Source organism: Anomaloglossus baeobatrachus, chromosome 1 (genome assembly GCF_048569485.1).
Source record: "Anomaloglossus baeobatrachus isolate aAnoBae1 chromosome 1, aAnoBae1.hap1, whole genome shotgun sequence".
Classification (NCBI taxonomy): Eukaryota; Metazoa; Chordata; class Amphibia; order Anura; family Aromobatidae; genus Anomaloglossus; species Anomaloglossus baeobatrachus.
The window spans coordinates 178,349,143-178,367,035 of NC_134353.1; the positions used below are offsets into that span (position 1 = coordinate 178,349,143).

General features: G+C 48.1%; 1 protein-coding gene across 2 annotated transcripts in view; it reads left to right on the forward strand.

Moving 5' to 3' along the window:
• The first annotated feature begins 1,238 nt into the window (after nucleotides 1–1,238).
• Nucleotides 1,239–17,893, forward strand: part of MFAP3L (microfibril associated protein 3 like) — a 77,071-nt gene continuing 60,416 nt past the window's right edge. For both annotated transcript variants that reach the window (XM_075347207.1, XM_075347206.1), the window contains exon 1: nucleotides 1,239–1,316. The gene's annotated coding sequence lies outside the window, so the exon portion shown is untranslated. The remainder of the gene's footprint in view (nucleotides 1,317–17,893) is intronic.

A 17,893-nucleotide genomic window follows, 5' to 3' on the forward strand; every position in this document is an offset into this window, starting at 1 on the left:
GTCTCCGCCGTGTTGGATGTTGATCTCCCTAAGGTCAACCATCCTTGCTTATGTAGAGCACTGCATATGACGCTTGTAGGGAGAAACCTGTCAGTCACTCTCAGTGGGGAAAGCCACTTGTCAGACCGGTCACCGTGCCCCGCCTGCTGCCCGACAGCGCGCTGCCTATGGCACTTGTAGGGAGAGACCTGTCAGTCACGGTCAGCGAGGGGAGCTGCTTGTCAGACCGGTCACCCCTCCCTCCCCTGCTGCCCCTGACAGCACACCGCCTATGGCACTTGTAGGGACATACCTGTCAGTCACTGTCAGCAGGGAGAGAAGCTGTCTGTCAGACCGGTCACCCCTCCCTCCCCTGCTGCCCCTCACAGCGCACTGCCTATGGCGCTTGTAGAGAGACCTGTCAGTCACCCGTGCAGCTCCGTCCCCCGCGGTTACACTGGTTGGAATTCTTTTCCACTTTTCTTCAGTACATTATATGATAAAATAAATGGAGTTATTCAAAACTGCAAGTCGCCCTCCAAAGGCCAAGCCCTCATGCGGCTGTGTAGACAGAAAAAGGAAACAGTGATGGCTCCTGGGTGAAGGCGATGCAAAAACAAAACATCAAAAATGAAAGCTCGACCAGTCATGAAGGGGTTACAGGTGCTGGGGCGCAGCCCATTACTCCGGTAGTGGATGGCTCCTCTCACTCACGGACACGTGTTCTGTCTGCAGCCTGTAGCACGGTTTAGCACGGTGCACCACGTGCCAGACGCACAGCCCTCACTACTGTGTCCGCGCCCCCGGGTGTGAGCGGCGGACACCACCGCATTACGTTACCACAGTGACAGGAGCTGCACACTGAAGCGCCGGGTTCAGCATCAGCGCATGCGCCTTCACTCTCACGCTGCAGTGTATGCAATTACAAGCGAAGTGGACGTGGCTCGATGAGTGGGCGGAAAATTCTATTGGGGCGGGGTTATTCATCAAAAGACCGCCCCCTGCAAATCTGGGCAGGGACACTATGAGGCATGGACGCATCATTCAGACTGGAGGAGCGTCATCACAGGGCGGGGCTATTTATGAACGGGTTTTGGATAGGTGGTTTAAGCAATAGGCGTGAAAAAAGCAGAATGCTGATTGGTCATATCGTATGGGCGTCTTCTAAAGTAATAAAGGGCGTTTATCTTGTAGAGTAAAGGCGTGGTGTGAAAGTAGTAGGCGTGGTTATAGGCTGTTGTGGGCGGGTCGTAGTGTCAGAAGCTGCGGAGGAGGCGCAGTGTCCGGAGCAGAACGCAGAGCTGACTGGGACCTGCAGCCGAGGAGCCGGCGTACAGGTGAGAGCGCTCCGCCGTCCGCCCCCGGCCGGGGCAGCAGCTGCAGAGAAGTAGTCACGGCCGGTGTGTGCTCGGGTCACGGGTCCTTCACTTCTAGCAGCAGTTCTAGCTCTCAGCCCCTTATCTGTACTCCTGACATCAAGGGCTCTGTTATCTGTGCGGTCTCTGTAATCGTGTACATCGAGGTGTCCTTATCTGTCCTCCCTGAGATATGACTCTCTCCTTATCTGTCCTCCCTGAGATATGACTCTCTCCTTATCTGTCCTCCCTGAGATATGACCCTCTCCTTATCTGTCCTCCCTGAGATATGACCCTCTCCTTATCTGTCCTCCCTGAGATATGACCCTCTCCTTATCTGTCCTCCCTGAGATATGACCCTCTCCTTATCTGTCCTCCCTGAGATATGACCCTCTCCTTATCTGTCCTCCCTGAGATATGACCCTCTCCTTATCTGTCCTCCCTGAGATATGACCCTCTCCTTATCTGTCCTCCCTGAGATGTGACCCTCTCCTTATCTGTCCTCCCTGAGATATGACCCTCTCCTTATCTGTCCTCCCTGAGATATGACCCTCTCCTTATCTGTCCTCCCTGAGATATGACCCTCTCCTTATCTGTCCTCCCTCAGATATGACCCTCTCCTTATCTGTCCTCCCTGAGATATGACCCTCTCCTTATCTGTCCTCCCTGAGATGTGACTCTCTCCTTATCTGTCCTCCCCGAGATATGACCCTCTCCTTATCTGTCCTCCCTGAGATATGACCCTCTCCTTATCTGTCCTCCCTGAGATGTGACTCTCTCCTTATCTGTCCTCCCCGAGATATGACCCTCTCCTTATCTGTCCTCCCTGAGATATGACCCTCTCCTTATCTGTCCTCCCCGAGATATGACCCTCTCCTTATCTGTCCTCCCCGAGATATGACCCTCTCCTTATCTGTCCTCCCTGAGATATGACCTTCTCCTTATCTGTCCTCCCCGAGATATGACTCTCTCCTTATCTGTCCTCCCTGAGATATGACCCTCTCCTTATCTGTCCTCCCCGAGATATGACCCTCTCCTTATCTGTCCTCCCTGAGATATGACCCTCTCCTTATCTGTCCTCCCTGAGATATGACCCTCTCCTTATCTGTCCTCCCTCAGATATGACCCTCTCCTTATCTGTCCTCCCTGAGATATGACCCTCTCCTTATCTGTCCTCCCTGAGATGTGACTCTCTCCTTATCTGTCCTCCCCGAGATATGACCCTCTCCTTATCTGTCCTCCCTGAGATATGACCCTCTCCTTATCTGTCCTCCCTGAGATGTGACTCTCTCCTTATCTGTCCTCCCCGAGATATGACCCTCTCCTTATCTGTCCTCCCTGAGATATGACCCTCTCCTTATCTGTCCTCCCCGAGATATGACCCTCTCCTTATCTGTCCTCCCCGAGATATGACCCTCTCCTTATCTGTCCTCCCTGAGATATGACCTTCTCCTTATCTGTCCTCCCCGAGATATGACTCTCTCCTTATCTGTCCTCCCTGAGATATGACCCTCTCCTTATCTGTCCTCCCTGAGATATGACCCTCTCCTTATCTGTCCTCCCTGAGATATGACCCTCTCCTTATCTGTCCTCCCTGAGATATGACCCTCTCCTTATCTGTCCTCCCATGAGATATGACCCTCTCCTTATCTGTCCTCCCATGAGATATGACCCTCTCCTTATCTGTCCTCCCATGAGATATGACCCTCTCCTTATCTGTCCTCCCATGAGATATGACCCTCTCCTTATCTGTCCTCCCTGAGATATGACCCTCTCCTTATCTGTCCTGCCTGAGATATGACCCTCTCCTTATCTGTCCTCCCTGAGATATGACCCTCTCCTTATCTGTCTTCCCTGAGATATGACCCTCTCCTTATCTGTCCTCCCTGAGATATGACCCTCTCCTTATCTGTCCTCCCTGAGATATGACCCTCTCCTTATCTGTCCTCCCTGAGATATGACTCTCTCCTTATCTGTCCTCCCTGAGATATGACCCTCTCCTTATCTGTCCTCCCTGAGATATGACCCTCTCCTTATCTGTCCTCCCTGAGATATGACCCTCTCCTTATCTGTCCTCCCTGAGATATGACCCTCTCCTTATCTGTCCTCCCTGAGATATGACCCTCTCCTTATCTGTCCTCCCTGAGATATGACCCTCTCCTTATCTGTCCTCCCTGAGATATGACCCTCTCCTTATCTGTCCTCCCATGAGATATGACCCTCTCCTTATCTGTCCTCCCATGAGATATGACCCTCTCCTTATCTGTCCTCCCATGAGATATGACCCTCTCCTTATCTGTCCTCCCTGAGATATGACCCTCTCCTTATCTGTCCTGCCTGAGATATGACCCTCTCCTTATCTGTCCTCCCTGAGATATGACCCTCTCCTTATCTGTCTTCCCTGAGATATGACCCTCTCCTTATCTGTCCTCCCTGAGATATGACCCTCTCCTTATCTGTCCTCCCTGAGATATGACCCTCTCCTTATCTGTCCTCCCTGAGATATGACCCTCTCCTTATCTGTCCTCCCTGAGATATGACTCTCTCCTTATCTGTCCTCCCTGAGATATGACCCTCTCCTTATCTGTCCTCCCTGAGATATGACCCTCTCCTTATCTGTCCTCCCTGAGATATGACCCTCTCCTTATCTGTCCTCCCTGAGATATGACCCTCTCCTTATCTGTCCTCCCTGAGATATGACCCTCTCCTTATCTGTCCTCCCTGAGATATGACCCTCTCCTTATCTGTCCTCCCTGAGATATGACCCTCTCCTTATCTGTCCTCCCCGAGATATGACTCTCTCCTTATCTGTCCTCCCCGAGATATGACTCTCTCCTTATCTGTCCTCCCCGAGATATGACTCTCTCCTTATCTGTCCTCCCCGAGATATGACTCTCTCCTTATCTGTCCTCCCCGAGATATGACTCTCTCCTTATCTGTCCTCCCCGAGATATGACTCTCTCCTTATCTGTCCTCCCCGAGATATGACTCCCTCGTTATCTGTCCTCCCCGAGATATGACTCCCTCGTTATCTGTCCTCCCCGAGATATGACTCCCTCGTTATCTGTCCTCCCCGAGATATGACTCCCTCGTTATCTGTCCTCCCCGAGATATGACTCCCTCGTTATCTGTCCTCCCCGAGATATGACTCCCTCGTTATCTGTCCTCCCCGAGATATGACTCCCTCGTTATCTGTCCTCCCCGAGATATGACTCCCTCGTTATCTGTCCTCCCCGAGATATGACTCCCTCGTTATCTGTCCTCCCCGAGATATGACTCCCTCGTTATCTGTCCTCCCCGAGATATGACTCCCTCGTTATCTGTCCTCCCCGAGATATGACTCCCTCGTTATCTGTCCTCCCCGAGATATGACTCCCTCGTTATCTGTCCTCCCCGAGATATGACTCCCTCGTTATCTGTCCTCCCCGAGATATGACTCCCTCGTTATCTGTCCTCCCCGAGATATGACTCCCTCGTTATCTGTCCTCCCCGAGATATGACTCCCTCGTTATCTGTCCTCCCCGAGATATGACTCCCTCGTTATCTGTCCTCCCCGAGATATGACTCCCTCGTTATCTGTCCTCCCCGAGATATGACTCCCTCGTTATCTGTCCTCCCCGAGATATGACTCCCTCGTTATCTGTCCTCCCCGAGATATGACTCCCTCGTTATCTGTCCTCCCCGAGATATGACTCCCTCGTTATCTGTCCTCCCCGAGATATGACTCCCTCGTTATCTGTCCTCCCCGAGATATGACTCCCTCGTTATCTGTCCTCCCCGAGATATGACTCCCTCGTTATCTGTCCTCCCCGAGATATGACTCCCTCGTTATCTGTCCTCCCCGAGATATGACTCCCTCGTTATCTGTCCTCCCCGAGATATGACTCCCTCGTTATCTGTCCTCCCCGAGATATGACTCCCTCGTTATCTGTCCTCCCCGAGATATGACTCCCTCGTTATCTGTCCTCCCCGAGATATGACTCCCTCGTTATCTGTCCTCCCCGAGATATGACTCCCTCGTTATCTGTCCTCCCCGAGATATGACTCCCTCGTTATCTGTCCTCCCCGAGATATGACTCCCTCGTTATCTGTCCTCCCCGAGATATGACTCCCTCGTTATCTGTCCTCCCCGAGATATGACTCCCTCGTTATCTGTCCTCCCCGAGATATGACTCCCTCGTTATCTGTCCTCCCCGAGATATGACTCCCTCGTTATCTGTCCTCCCCGAGATATGACTCCCTCGTTATCTGTCCTCCCCGAGATATGACTCCCTCGTTATCTGTCCTCCCCGAGATATGACTCCCTCGTTATCTGTCCTCCCCGAGATATGACGCTCTCCTTATCGGTCCTCCCCGAGATATGACGCTCTCCTTATCGGTCCTCCCCGAGATATGACGCTCTCCTTATCGGTCCTCCCCGAGATATGACGCTCTCCTTATCGGTCCTCCCCGAGATATGACGCTCTCCTTATCGGTCCTCCCCGAGATATGACGCTCTCCTTATCGGTCCTCCCCGAGATATGACGCTCTCCTTATCGGTCCTCCCCGAGATCTGACGCTCTCCTTATCGGTCCTCCCCGAGATCTGACGCTCTCCTTATCGGTCCTCCCCGAGATCTGACGCTCTCCTTATCGGTCCTCCCCGAGATCTGACGCTCTCCTTATCGGTCCTCCCCGAGATCTGACGCTCTCCTTATCGGTCCTCCCCGAGATCTGACGCTCTCCTTATCGGTCCTCCCCGAGATCTGACGCTCTCCTTATCGGTCCTCCCCGAGATCTGACGCTCTCCTTATCGGTCCTCCCCGAGATCTGACGCTCTCCTTATCGGTCCTCCCCGAGATCTGACGCTCTCCTTATCGGTCCTCCCCGAGATCTGACGCTCTCCTTATCGGTCCTCCCCGAGATATGACGCTCTCCTTATCGGTCCTCCCCGAGATCTGACGCTCTCCTTATCGGTCCTCCCCGAGATCTGACGCTCTCCTTATCGGTCCTCCCCGAGATCTGACGCTCTCCTTATCGGTCCTCCCCGAGATCTGACGCTCTCCTTATCGGTCCTCCCCGAGATCTGACTCTCTCCTTATCTGTCCTAATTGTGACAGGTGATAGAGCCCAGGGATGCATACAGCTCTTGCCACCTGTCCACGGATGCACGCAGCACTCGCCGTATGCCCACAAATGCATGTAGCGTTCGCCTTCTGCCCATGGATGAGCACAGCTCTCGATGTCCACAAATGGATGCGTGGGTTGGACTGTTGTGTTTGGGAGGAATTTACTCCAGGGGCCCCACTACAGCTGTTATAGTGGAGCGTCGACTGTGAACTAAAGGCGGCTGCTGCACATCTACTGTGCACAACCCATAACTGCGATGTACAATTCTGATAGTTTGTATTAAAGAGGTTCTTTGGTAAAAAAAAATTATTACCAATCCACGAAATCAATGATTACTAATTAATTGGTGGAATTTGACCATTGGAAACCACCAATCAGAAAAATGGGGAACCTTTAGGCTATGTTCACACTAGAAAAATGATTTTTCTTAAGAAATTTCTTAAGAGTGCACCTGTGTTAAAAAACGCACCAAAAACGCACCTGCGTTTTTGCCGCGTTTTCGGTGCGTTTTTGCCGCGTTTTCGGTCCGTTTTTGGTGCGTTTTTACCGCTGGTTGCTCCCTGCGTTATTGTGCCAATTATCTATGGCAAAAAACGCAGTTAGCTGCAGAAAAGAAGTGACATGCTCATTCTTTTTCTTAAGAAAATCTACTGAAAGAATTTTCTTAAGAAAAAAACGCAGTGTGTGCACAGCTAATTTTTTTTGCCATAGGTTTTGCTGGGGAATGTCTGCAGAAAGGTTACAAGAATTTCTCAAGAAATTTCTGCAGCAAAAACGGACCCAAAACGCAGGTAAAAAACGCAGTGTGTGAACATAGCCTTATTCCTGACGGCACTTTTAATCCCATTTTAAAATGCAGTGGCAGGTTGCATGTGTGACCGCAGCTCCATTCATCCTGTTTTGGGCAGCCAGAAGTACCAATTGCAGTGTTCGCAGCCATTTGGGGAATGAATGGATCAGTGGTCGAGTCAAACATGAGCTCCAATCTAATGCGGATAAAAGTTCCAGATGTTGGCGATCAGTGCCGGTCCCAGAAGCCGGACCTATACAAATCAGTAAGTTATCACTTATCCTGTGGAGAGCTGGTTACTTGTTTTCATTGGAGAACCCCTGTAAGCACATCTCTGCTGCTGTGTAATAGTCACAGGACAGGAAGAGGTTAAACTTTTTTTTTTTTCTTTTTATTAGATTTTAATAACAAAAACATATAATCAATAATCATATAATACATACATTATGATTGTTAACCCCTTAGTGACGGAGCTAATTTTCACCTTAATGACCAGACCAAATTTTGCACTTCTGACCAGTGTCACTTCATGAGGTTATAACTCTGGAACGCTTCAATGGATCCTGGTGATTTTGACATTGTTTTTTCGTCACATATTGGACTTCATGTTAGTACCAAATTTAGGACAATATTTTTTGCGTTTATTTATGAAAAAAATTGAATATTGGCAAAAATTTTGAAAATTTAGCAATCTTCAACTTTTGAATTTTTATACCGTTAAACCAGAGATTTCTGTGACACAAAATAGTTAATAAATAACATTTCCCACTTGTCTACTTTACATCAGCACAATTTTGGAAACAAATTTTTTTTTTGTTAGGAAGTTAGAGGGGTTCAAAGTTTATCAGCGATTTCTCATTTTTACATCAAAATTTACAAAACCATTTTTTTAGGGACCACATCACATTTGAAGTGACTTCAATAGGCCTAGATGGCAGAAAATACCCAAAAGTGACACCATTCTAAAAACTGCACCCCTCAAAGTACTCAAAACCACATTCAAGAAGTTTATTAACCCTTCACGTGCTTCACATGAACAAAAGCAATGTAGAATGAAAAAAAGCAAAAATTAAATTTTACCTAAAAATGCTGCTCTAACCCAAATTTATTCACTTTTAGAAGAAATAACACAACAAAATGGACCCCAAAACTTGTTCCCCACTTTCTTATGAGCGCGCCGATACCCCACATGTGGTCAGAAACCTCTGTTTGGACAAATGGGAGGGCTCGGAACAGAAGGAGCAATATTTGAATTTTGGAAAGCAAATTTGGCTGAAATAGATTGCGAGCACCATGTTGCATTTACAGGTCTGCTAAGGTACCTAAACAGAAGAAACCCCTCACAAGTGACACCATTTTGGAAACTAGACCCCTCAAGGCTTCTATCTAGGGGTATAGTGAGCATTTTAGATCCACAGGTACTTCACAGATTTTGTTAACGTTACGTTGTCATATTGAAAATTTTAATAATTTTCTCAAAAATGTTGCTTTAGCATCAATTTTCTCACTTTTTCAAGAGGTAATTCCAAAAATTTGACCTCAAGGTTTGTTAACCACTTTTTTATGAGCGCGGTGATACCTCACATGTGGTCTGAAACCTCTGTTTGGACAAATAGGAGGGCTTGGAACGAAAGGAGCAATATTTGAATTTTGGAAAGGAAATTTGGCTGAAAAAGATTGCGGGCACCATGTCACATTTGGAGGATCCTTAATGTACCTAAACAGCAGAAACCCCGCACAAGTGACCCCATTTTGGAAAGTAGGCCCCTCAAGGAATTTATCTAGATGTTTGGTGAGTACCCTGAACCCCCAGGTGCTTCACAGAATTTTATAACGTTGAGCCATGAAAAAAAAAAAATAAAATTTTACCACAAAATTGTTATTTCAACCAGGTAGCTTTTTTTTTTTTTTTTTTTTACAAGAGTAAAAGGAAAAAATTCAGCATAACATTTATTGTGCAATTTCTCCTGAGTTTGGCGATACCTTATATGTGGTGGAAATCAACTGTTTGGGCGCATGGCAGGGCTCGGAAGGGAAGGAGTGCCATTTGACTGCAAAATTGGCTGGAATCAATAGCGGACGCCAGGTTGCATTTGGAGAGCCCTGAGGTGCCTAAACAGTGGCGGTCCCCCACAAGTGACTCCATTCTGGAAACAAGACACCTCAAGGCTTTTATCTAGGTGTATAGTGAGCAGTTTGAATCCATGAGTACTTCACAGAATTTGATAAGCTTAGGTTGCCATATTGAAAATTTTCATTTTTTTTCACAAAAATGTTGCTTCAGCATCAAATTTCTTACTTTTTCAAGAGACAACAACAAACCGTGGACCCAAGAGGTTGTTATCCAATGTTTTATGTTATGAGCACAGGGATACCCCACATGTGGCCAAAAACCTGTTTGGATAAATGGGAGGGCTTGGAATGGAAGGAGCACCATTTGAATTCTGGAAAAGTTGAAATAAATTGCGGGCACCATGTCACATTTGCAGGGCCCCTTGGGTACCTATACAGCAGAAACCCCCCACAAGTGACCCCATTTTGGAAACTGGATTTTATTCAGGAGTATAGTAAGCATTTTGAATCCACAGGTACTTCACAAAAATGTTGCTGTAGCAACAAATGTCTCACTTTTAGGCTATGTGGCCATGATCCAGCGACACGGCGTCTAGTACAGTGTCAGCCTCCTGCAGAGATGTGAGTGTTGTCCACGGGAGAACGCAGCTGCCCATGCCCACGATTTGGGTTCAGGCCGCTGTGGAGCTCTATGCTACCTGCAGAGAACACTCTTGTCTCCGCAGCATAAATTGACATGCTGAGGCTCGGGAAGCTGCACCACAGGTCAGTGTATGCTGCGGAGAAAAGAAGCACATTGGGCATGGGATTTCTAAAAATCCTTCCACTGTGCTTCTACTGCACAACGCAGCGCTATGGACGCAGGGAAAACACTCTGCGCCCAAAATACTGCAAACCCTGATTGTGGGCACACAGCGTAAAATGCTACAATGGATGAATGGATAGATGGCAAACAAATATAACGTCCCACCCCCTGCATATTCTAAGCTGGCGCCCTTTAGTGCCTTTCATGTGGCACTAAAGGGTGCCTAGCCTTCTATTTAGCCCCCCAAAAAATTAATAATTAAAATAAACGACGTGGGGTCCCCCCTATTTTTGACAGCCAGCTAGGGTAAAGCAGACAGCTGTAGCCTGCAAACCACAGCTGACAGCTTCACCTTGTCTGGTGATCAATTTGGAGGGCTCCCCAGGCGTTTTTTTAAAAAAAAAAAAAACGTGGGGTCCCCCCCAAATTAGATCACCAGCCAAGGTGAAGCGGACAGCTGGGGTCTGGTATTCTCAGAGTGGGAAGAGCCATGGTTATTGGACTCTTCCCAGCCTAAAAATAGCAGGCCGCAGCCGCCCCAGAAGTGGCGCATCCATTAGATGCGCCAATCCTGGCGCTTCGCCCCAGCTCATCCCGCGCCCTGGTGCGGTGGCAGATGGGGTAATATATGGGGTTGATACCAGCTGTAATGTCACCTGGCATCAAGCCCTGGGGTTAGTGATGTCACGGCATCTGAACAGATACCCGACATTACTAACCCAGTCAGTAATAGAAAAAAATAAAGACAAAAAAAAAATTATTTGAAAAAACACTCCCCGAAACATTCCTCTTTCCCCAGTTTATTGAAAATAAACAAATTCCGGTCGCTGTAATCCATTTTGGAGGTCCCACGCCGACTCTGGATCTTCTAGAATATGGGGGGCACGTTCAGGGAACGTATCCCCCATTTTCTGGAAGAGCAAGCTCTCCATGAGCAGTGTGGGTGCAGTAATCTGAGAATACTGCACTCACACTGCCCCGGTCCAACTTAGGGCAGAGTGACCTGCAGTAACCTCATTCCAGAATATGAGGGGCACGCTCACAGAACGTACCCCCCATTTTCTGGAACAGCAGTCTCTCCATGTGAGCAGTGTGGCTGCAGATTACTGCACTCACTCTCCCCCGGTCCACAGTGGAGCAGCCTTTGCAGCAGCGACGTCAGCGTCCCTGCTTGCAGGGATCCAGCTGACAGCCGCTGTCTGCGCATGCGCCGCCAGCATTCAAGAAGGAGGCGGCGTGATCGCGGGACGGATCACCAGCCAGGTAACGTAAGACCGGGGGCGGATGCGGGGGGACGGCGGGAGACCTAGCGGGACCTGGGGACAACTTTTCTGCCGCATGTGACGTGTCACATGTGGCAGAAAGAGCAGAATGAATGCGGCTGTGTGCTGCGCGCCGCCATCTTCCACGCTCCGGAGGGGGGAGGGGGGTGGCTCTGGAGAACCGGAGGGGGCTCCGGTGACCAGAGGGCTCCGGTGGACCGGAGGAGGGGTCAGGGAGAGGACATTTCCCTCCGATCTGAAATGTTTGATCATTTCAGATCGGAGGGAAATGAATGCAGAGCCTGCGCCGGCGGCAGTTTTCTGTGCGCTTCGGCGCCATTTTGACTGCTCCGGAGGGGCGGTAGGGGTGGGGGGGACTCTCCGGTACCGGGTGCTTTGGGGGCACTAGGGGTTTAAATTTCTTTCTCATCTGACATGTTTGATCATGTCAGATGAAAAAGAAATCAGTTTTACCGGCCATTTCTTTTTTTTTTATGTGACCGTCGGTATACGGTGTATACCGGCGATCACATTATCGGGGTCCAAAAAAACACCCCGATTTATAATCTGGGGGGTCTCAGCTACCCCCGGTAGCTGAAACCCCCGAGATTTTCGGTCGCTGGGGGGCGCTACAGGGTTTTTTCGGGCCGCCGCTTTAAAGCGGCGGAACAGAATAAGTACCCTGTTTTGCCGCCGCTTTGTCATACGGCCGTCATTATGAGGTTAAACTAGAAAATTACAGATAATGTATCTCCTCGAAGAGGTTAAACTTTTAATCTTTAATGGAAATAAATAAATTTTGCCGTAATTAATATGAAAGAGTGCAAATAACCTCCATACAGTACACAAGCTACTATGCTACGACCAATAATACCACATACAAGGGCCAAATACCACCACACCATGACCAGTCCACATATTACCACCACATAGTGATCGAATATTAAATTACTGATCTTGAATAGACAGCACAATACTAATATTATTACCATTATATACAGAAGCTCTGTATATAGTATACAGGTAATAGTGATCACCAGGGACATTACACACAGGAGCTCTGTATATAGTATAGAGGTAATACAGTGATTAGCGGTGACATTATGCACAGCAGCTCTGTATATAGTGTCAGTGTACAGGTTATACAGTGATCACCGGTGACATTATACACTGGAGCTCTGTACATAGTGTATATTATGTGTCTACATGTAATACACTGTCTTACCATTGACATATGTAAGTGAAGCCATTCACTTTCGCTTTTGTTCTTTATCCAGTGCAGACCGCTGTAATTTCTGTCAGTCAGGACTCGTCTCTGCAGAAAATAACACATAAATATCCATAACTGATCACTTCTAGAGCACATTCCCCACTTTTTCCCAAACTTAAGGCCGCTTTACACGTTGCGATATCGGTACCGATATTGCTAGCGTGCGTACCAGCCCCCATCGGTTGTGCGACACGGGCAAATCGCTGCCCGTGGAGCACAACATCGCTCAGTCCCGTCACACTACTTACCTGCCTCGCGATGTCGCTATGACCGGCGAACCGCTTCCTTTCTAAGGGGGCGGTTTGTTTGGCGTCACAGCGACGTCACTAAGCGGCCACCCAATATAAGCGGAGGGGCAGAGATGAGCAGGACGAACATCCCGCCCACCTCCTTCCGTCCTAATTGCCGGCGGCCGCAGGTAAGGTGAGGTTCCTCGTTCCAGCGGTGTCACACATAGTGATGTGTGATGCCGCAGGAACGACGAACAACATCGTACCTGCAGCAGCAACGATAATTGGGAATAGGGGGGCATGTCACTGATGAGCGATTTTGAAAGTTTTTGCGACTGCAAAATCGCTCATAGGTGTCACACGCAATGACATCGCTAACGCGGCCGGATGTGCGTCACAAAATCCGTGACCCCAGCGAGATCGCTTGAGCGATGTCGTAGCGTGTAAAGCGGCCTTTACATTTCACCAGATAAAGGAAAAAAGCGACATAGTGCAACCCGGCACAAAGTTCACAAGTTGCATTATTTTTTAATGCAAATAAGCTATGAGATTTCAGATATCCTGAATTGAAAAACTGCTGCACTTTTGAGTGAGGCTGCACCTACTAGTCTGATTCTGGCCGGGAGTCTATATTACATACTTGACTGACGTTCCTGGAGCACACACTGACGAATCTTCCCAGTCCACAATGCGTGCGCTGGAAGGATTCACAAGTCTTCAGTCACACAGAGTGACTGCAGAATTTTCATAAGAAACTAGACAACCCCTTTAATAATGTCCCCTATTCTGGCCACTTTAATGATGCCCATCATTTGGAGCCCCTTTATTACAGGATAGGGGACATTAAATGTTCTCCATCCTGGGCACCTATCTTCCTCAATGCGGAAAATCTACAGAGATAAAAATAAAATTCTTCTTACCAAACTGCACTCCTTCGCTGGTGCATACCCTCCTCTTGCGGCTTCAAATATGGAGTGGTCCTTGATCTGGCCGCTGGTCTCTCAGGGGCTGGCAGCTGACATCAGCGTGTGGCGCATAGCAATGACGTGGCATGGTGTGATAGGTCACTAATGTCTGATCGGTGGGAGTGCGAAACTCGGCACAACCCCCTATCAGCTGTTTCGGGGGAAACTACTCGGTTTTGGCGCTGTACAGTGCAGCCCTGTCAGCTGCATAGTAGTCGCAGTTGTGCAGTTCCTGGCCGCGGCCAGTATTCTGTTTAGAGCTGTGCTGTAGAGCTCCAAAAGTAAGTAGTTCCAGACGGTGGCGGCAGCAGCAGGATCAGATGATTGGCGGATACACAGGAGTTTGTATGTTCTCCCCGTGTTTGCGTGGGTTTCATCCGGGTTCTCCGGTTTCCTCCCACACTCCAAAGAAAACCCACGCAAACACGGGGAGAACATACAAACTCCTTGCAGATGGTGTCCTTGGTGGGATTTGAACCCAGGACCCCAGCTCTGCAAGACTGCAGTGCTAACCACTGAGCCACCGTGCCGTCCAGAGAGTTGAAAAGACTGGATGACGAAGGAGACATCGGCCACATCAAGAAGGGCAGTCCATTATGGAGACAGAGGAGGCGCCAAGCACAGTCCATAGACTTCCATCAAACTGGACCTCGCCAATTAGCATTCGGCATGGAGGATTATAAGGGATTTTCATACAGGAAATTGGGGTTTATTAAAAGTTTTCTGGAGTGCAGTTCGACAGTTTAAAGGGGGTGGTTTTAGCTTATATATGCCAGTTCCCGGCATATGCAAATTTACCTGACTACTCCAACTCGAGTATTTCTTCAGTGTGTGGCCAGATTCCACTCTCTAATCCTATCCCATTGGAGTTCTTGATCCTCAAGACTTGCTGCATCTTCTCTCCTGGGGGAGGCGTCTCATGGAAGCGCACAATGGCTTTCTTTCCTAGGCACAGAAGATAAGTCGCAGCATGTCAGAAGGATCAATGCTGCCCTCCCATCTGATTAGTCAGGTACCTGTGCATATGTTGAGGATGGATTTAATAACATTATTGTCCCAGGTATCAGCCACATTATTAGGAAGCTGAATTCACATTCTAAATTGTACACCGGCGTCTTCTGAGGTTTCCAGTACCGGATAGGTTCTTTTTAAGGGATTTTCCACTACCGTGACCATGATGATTTATCCTTAAAAGGAATCTGTCACAGGTTTTTGCCACCTAATCTGAGAGTAGAATAATGTAGAGACAGAGATCCTGATTCCAGTGATGTCACTTACTGGGCTGTTTGTTGTAGATTTCATCCACGGGAGGCTATTAAAGAGGTGGTCCACCATACAAAGTAATTTTCATCCTAAATCCCTGTCTATTTAATGCCATAATCTAAACTAATTTCTAATTTTACTTTTTTTTTAAACACTTTTTTTTTTTTTTTGGTGATGCTTCATTTGAGAAACCCAGTGCATGATGGGATACTCGAAGTGTTATCAGGGGGTAGAAGTTGGGGTCACTCCCACAGTTTTTGCCGCCTTACTGAAATAAAGCATCATGAGTGACTCTTGTTTCAGGGGCTGTGCTAGTCCCTGTGCGCTGTGTGATGAGCACAATGAAAGCGCGCTCTCTGTTGCCAGCTCAGATCAGTGGCAACGAGCCAGCAACAGAGTGCACTGTTAGTGTGTGTTCTGAGAATTCCCGGCATGCAGAGACCAACTCCTCCGCTAATGACGTCCCTTTCGGGGGGCGGCGCTGGTCTCTGCACGCCAGGTATTCTGACACCACGGACTGTTTGTGTGCTCATGTGCCGGCTTGTTACTGCTGATCTGATTAGGCAACAGAGAGCGAGCTGTCATTGTGCACATTGCACAGTGCGCACGGACTAGCCCAGCCCTGAAACGAGAGTCACTGATGATGCTTTGTTTCAGTGAGCGGACAAAAGCTGCAGGAGAGACCCCAAGCTCTATACCCCCTGATGATGCTTTGAGTATCCCATCATGCACTGGGATTGTCAAATGAAGCATCACCAAAAAGAAAGTTGTAAAAAAAAACAAAACAAAACACTAAGATAATTTAGTTAGGGAATTAGAGGGAATCTTTAATTAAAGTATATTAGAAAATAGTTTAGATAAATGCATTAAATAGACAGAGATTTAGGATGAAAATTATTTTGTATGTCGGACCACCCCTTTCATAAACCTCTAGTGAAAGTCTCCTGCGGATAAAATCTACAACAGGCGGCCCAGTAAGTGACATCACTGGAATCAGGGTATCTGCTCCCACATCATGCTGCTCTTAGATGGTTGTAAAATCCTAGTCACATTCCCTTTTACGATAAATCATCAATATCAGATCGGTGGGGGTCCAATATCTCGCACCCTTACCGATCATCTTTTAAAAGCTCCTTTTTCAGATAGGCGCTGATCTTCAGTAGCCTACAGCAGTCACTAAATTGATAAAGTTACGGTTACTCTATACAGTGTTTACATCAATATCCTAGTAATGGGACAATCCCTTTAAGGCTGTGTTCACATCTGTTAGGCATTCTGCTTTTCTGCTCAATTATAGAACCAGGAAAACTGAATACATGCAGGAGATCCGTCTGTCACATCAGAGACACAAATGGCAGCAGCTTGATGGGTTTGTCATCATATCCATCATTTGTGCTGCAGTTTTCATTCATTGAAGGCTCCTTATTATTTTCTGGGCTCTCCATGGCATAATCAATGTGGGATGTGGTCAGTTAGGCCCGCTTCACTTTGTCACTGGGCGCCGTGCCGTCAGTGTATACAGTGACATCAGGACTCTACAATGTGCGTTTCCCGATGGCACGGCGCAGTGACGTCAGCATAAGGCCTCTTTTACATGTCCGTGGAAATCACGCATGTTTTTCACGGACGTGTCAAAGGTGCATATTGCCCTCGGTGTGCCGTGTGTATGGCACACATGTTTTCTCCGTGTGTTATCCTTGATCTCACACGGAGAACAGGAACTTTCTGCTCACCTGTCCCTGGCGTCGCTGTCCGTGGTGCTGATCTTCAGTCTCCGGTTCTGCCGACTCCCCGCTGCTGCTTCCGGCCGCAGTGAAGTGAATATTCAATAAGCGTAATGAGTGGCGGTCAGCAGCAAGTGACAGCAGCGGCAGAGACAGCAGGGCTGGAGAAGGTGAGTAAAGGTTTGTTTTTTTTCTCACAGATACATGTGTTTTTCCGGTGCGTGTCACACGGAACAAATCCGTGTGGTCTGTTTGTGTTACGTGTTACCCGTTTGCGTTTCGTGTGACACCCGTGATGCCGGAGAAAACGTGGACATGTCTACGTGTGGAGCACACGGACACATGTATGCTCCACACGGTCCATGGCAGAATACGCACGTGAACGCAGACCCATTGATTTTAATGGGTCTACGTGTGCACGTGTCTCCCGTACGTGAGAAAACTGACCATACACGTACCGGAGGCACGGACGTATGAAAGAGGCCTAAAGTAGGTAGAAGAGAAGGCACATGACGAGGGTAGGCGAGCATAAGTCTTGGAGGACTGGACAGCGGGCTACTAGGGCAGCCAGATGTGAGGTTTTAGGGGGGGGTTACCTTTTGCCAGCACTTTATAGTTCAGTAAATGGCTAAATTCCTGCACTGGCATCTGCAAAAAATTCAAATTATAAAGAATCTCACTTTTTGCAAACTTTTAGGACAATTCATTTTTACCCCAAACAAATTCACTCATCCCTAGTACTCAGTCACCCTTAGTAAAGCAATGGAAACCTGATCTTGTAGCTCAGGGAATGCTCACATTTTTCAGTCATATTTAATTATTTGTTTTATTCAGATAGTTGGGGGTTAATGCACTGATAATACATTAAAGGTATCTACAGCAAACATGGCTGGTGTTTTTATATATACAGGGCAGTGTATATAACCCTCCCCCCTCCTCTGGTGTCTGCATTCACCGGTGTGCACCTGCCCCCGGCTGCACCGTCATTCAGCCTCATCTCTGGAACAAGATGTTTTCATGTGGGCATAAAATAGCAATCCTCAGGCCTCATTTACATGTCCGCTTTTTG